General features: G+C 39.8%; 1 pseudogene; it reads left to right on the top strand.

The window, feature by feature from the left end:
* The first annotated feature begins 215 nt into the window (after positions 1-215).
* LOC120224708 lies at positions 216-953 on the top strand (annotated as a pseudogene).
* The last annotated feature ends 3103 nt before the right edge of the window (positions 954-4056 follow it).

The raw sequence follows: 4056 nt of genomic DNA, 5'->3' as shown, positions 1-4056 counted from the left end.
TGTTAGCACAGAGCCCAATGTGGGGCGGGAAGCTCAACAACGGAGACACCCAGGCACCCCAATAAACCTTATAATTTAAAGAGAACTATTTAGATGACACAGGAGCCACCCACTGTCTGGACTAGATCATGGTGCAGAGGTGGTGTCCTGGGTTACCATTCTGGAGACTGTCCCACTGCTAACTCTGTGGCCCCAGAGCAGCAAAGGCAGAAAAGATGAATAAGAGTGTTCCCATTGTCTTCTTTCTCACAAGGGTAGTTCAAAACCATGGTAAATTGAAAAAAGAGGCAGTTGAGAGATTTGCTGAGAAATTGACTCTTAAACTTCAAGAAAGATACAACATCACTGGTATTCAGTAAAACCATCAAAAGGACAGGCCTACCAATGCATCTGTGTCAGTAAATTTCAGAGAGTTGATCCTGATGTCCGGAAAGCCTGTGAGAACATCTGCATCTCGTACACCCCTCTAGGTTTGCCAAAGGAACTCACTCTGGGTGGGTCAGCATGAGGAGGGCTGTGGGTACAGAGAGAAACAATGCTGCCAAATTTGAAACTGAGGATGAGAATAAGGATGAAATCTCCAGGAAAGTTACTAGGCCCCTTGATAAATTACCTCTGATTATCATTCAGGATCTTCTTCCAATGAGAAAACAAGTAAGCAAGTAGAAGTGAAAACCAGTTTGGTGACTGCAACCGCAAGCACAGTGTACCACGTTTCACAGTGGATATTCCTGCCTCTTCCAGTGTGGCATCCTTTGCCCAGAAAAAATCCAGGAATGTGCTGAGGAAATGGCCATAAGAATCAGTGCCTCCCTCCTATTCCATTTGTTATCCAAATTGGGAAAGGAAGAATAAACCATTTACCCCCCAAATCCAGTAACATGACTACCCCTCCTGGAATGCCTTGTGACCGGAATCACTGGATTAATCCTTTGGTGTTAATACCTCACTAGCTGCTTTTGATTCTTTTGGTGTCAATGTTGAGAGAAGGTAGAATAAGCCTGACCACACATCTCAAAAAATAAATGTTCAGGGTGCCTGGCTGGCTCCGTCAGTTAAGCGTTGGACTCTTGGCTTTCAGCTCAGGTAATGACCTAACAGTTTTGTTTTGTGGGTTCAGCACCCCCCTCAGGCTCTGTGCTTGCAGCTCAGGTCTTACTTGGGATTCTCTCTCTCTCTCTCCATCTCTCTCTGCCCTTCCCCACTGGTGGTGTCTCTGTCTCTCTTAAAATAAATAAATACACTTAAAAAAAGTTCCTAGTTATAGCAATAAAGTTAGATGGGCCTAACCATCATACTTATTTTTATAGAGAAGTTATTGACAATAATCTTGCTTTAAAAACATGTATGTACTGTAGGTATATTAATATATTTTGAGAAACTTTATTAAAGTTAGTCAGTTGTCAGAGTTTTAAATACTGGACTTGAGTATCTATATATGGTGCATCAACTGTTGGGTATAAGAACACTGTAAGTAGCAATCTGTTCTATTACATTTGAGCATTTATTTTATGAAGAATGTGTAAGTTATTTACTCACAAGGAAATCTAGTTTATGTCATTGTTGAGAAGTATTGTGTGAATCATGTTGTTGCAAATAAAAAGTACTTTGAGGGAAAAAAATTAATATAAATATTTAATTATATTAGTCACTTGGATCTCTATAACATACAAAAATATTGAAATAATTTTGGCTGCAACAAACCCATTGTCTTTTCTAAGGTAACCCTGTGATTTAAATGCCACATTTTCATCTAAATATCAAAAGGAAGAAATGTTTGTAGTCTATATTCAAACTATCCAATACACTAATTTTATATGCTTGATAAAGATTACTGGAAAAAGATTATTGAAATTGGTTGCATTTTAAAAAGCTATGCAAGTGGATGGGGCACCTGGGTGGCTCAGTAGGTTGTGTCTGACTTCAGCGCAGGTCATGATCTCACAGTTCATGGGTTCGAGCCCCAGGTCGGGCTCTGTGCTGATGGCTCAGAGCCTAAGCCTGCTGTGGATTCTGAGTCTCCCTCTCTCTCTGCCCCTCCCCCCTTCACTCTGTCTCTCTCTCTCTCTCTCAAAAATAAATAAACATTAAATTTAAAAAGCTATGCAAGTGGAACTATAAAAAGTATATTTTAAAATACATGACAAATCTTATATCATGAATTAAACTAAGTAAGTATTTGTTGAAAACTATCTATGTGTCAAATACCATTTGTAGAATGGTGGATACAGCACTGAACAAGACAAAACCCCCTCCTTGTGATACTTTTTAAGAATAGTTGGATCACAGTAGGGGGTTCTAAGAGTTGAGAAACATATAAAGTTTATAGTAAAATTATCTTCTTGATTCTGATCTACCAGGCTTAATGCTGAAAGTGTAGGGTATTTTTAATCTTTTTAAGTGTTTTATTTATTTTTGAGAGAGAGAGGGAGACACAGCATGAATAGGAGAGGGGCAGAAAGAGGGAGACACAGAATCTGAAGGAAGCTCCAGGCTCGGAGCTAACAGCACAGAGCCCAATATGGGGATCAAACTCATGAACCATGAGATCATGACCTGAGCCAGAGTCAGGCGATTAACTGACTGAGCCACCCAGGGGCCCCTAAAGTGTGGGTATGTTTTAAGAGATTTATTACCTGCCTAAAAATCATAAAACCTTCATCTGAATTTGAAGATACAGAGAGGCCGGTAGATCAAAAAGAAGATGATTCACTGTGAGCTTGGATCTCTAAGATGCCATTGGCCTGGAGGTAGTACCATTATTTTTCTTTAAGTGGCAGAGGGAAATTTTTCCCATTTCCGTGGAGGGTGACAACAGAGACAGAGAAGGGAAAATTAACACTGGCCAAACAAGTACATTCTTGAGTGGGCAGAGTGAAAACAGGACATGGGGCTGAAGTCTCGTCAGGAGTTAGAGACCCAGAGGTTATGATAGAGCTGTGGCATCAGAAATTGCCTTGTTGTTAAAAACCAAAAACCAAAAACCAACCTTGTACTTTTTTGCACTCCATATACTGTTTTGTGCCTTCTTCCCTTTATGCAACCTGTTCACCTGTAAGGAAATTTTTTGTCTCTTACCCTTCTGAGCTCAGTCAGGCTTCATCTTCTCTAGAACCTTCCCTGGTAACCTAGGTCAAATGAAATAATCTTTATTGGTTTTCATAGTAGTCTCTACCTACCTCCATTATTTCTCTCACTATATTACATATGAAATTCTCCTTTGAAATGTCTGTGGCACTTATTAGACTAAGAGGTTCCTTGTGGTGTGGGCCATACCTTATTTCATTCTCCTCAGTGCCAACTACTTTAAGTGATGAGAAAAGATTTATTGAGTTAAACTGACCTGAATCAGGCAAGCAGTAGAGAACTAGGGAGCATGGAGGCAGTTTGTACGGTAGATCACATACTCAAAACCCACAGGACAGATAATATAAATAAATAAGTGCATGTTCTGTCAAAGGGGGACAGCTCCTCTAATCCAGAAGATCAGCTGTTACCAAGTGGGATTGCAGCCCCACACTGTCAGATCTGTGGTTTTGGAGAAGTCAGAAGGGTCAATTTTTAAGTAAATATTTCTATCTTAGATCTTAGGAGCAATAAATTCAGTTTTAAAGACTCTCTCTGGGCCACAGAAACCTGGCTGTTTCCAGCGTGAGGATGCCAGTTGTGTCTCTGCTGTGATATTTCAACATGGGATTTTGTTGTTGTTGTTTACAAACTACAAAAAAACAACTCTAGATATTTGAGACAAAACAATAGTAAGAACAACAAGCAAAAGAAAAGAAAAACAAAGAAATGTAGTTGAAGGATCTAGGAGTAGGGGTAATCAAAGAATTGGAGGAAGAGCTAAATAACCACATTTGAAGCAGCACAAAACCTGGGTGGTGATAGCGAATCTTGGAGACAAAAAGTAACGGACAGAGGAGTGACTGGACTCTAGCAGGTTAACTACGTCAAGCAGTTATGACTTTAGTTACTGGGAGGGTTGCCAGATACAGCAAGTAAAATACTGGACACACAGTTAAATATGAACTCCCAATAAACAACCGATTTTTA

This window comes from Hyaena hyaena, unplaced genomic scaffold (genome assembly GCF_003009895.1).
Source record: "Hyaena hyaena isolate Hyena2069 unplaced genomic scaffold, ASM300989v1 scaffold_1227, whole genome shotgun sequence".
NCBI lineage: Eukaryota > Metazoa > Chordata > Mammalia > Carnivora > Hyaenidae > Hyaena > Hyaena hyaena.
This window is presented reverse-complemented; position numbering and strand designations above follow the sequence as displayed.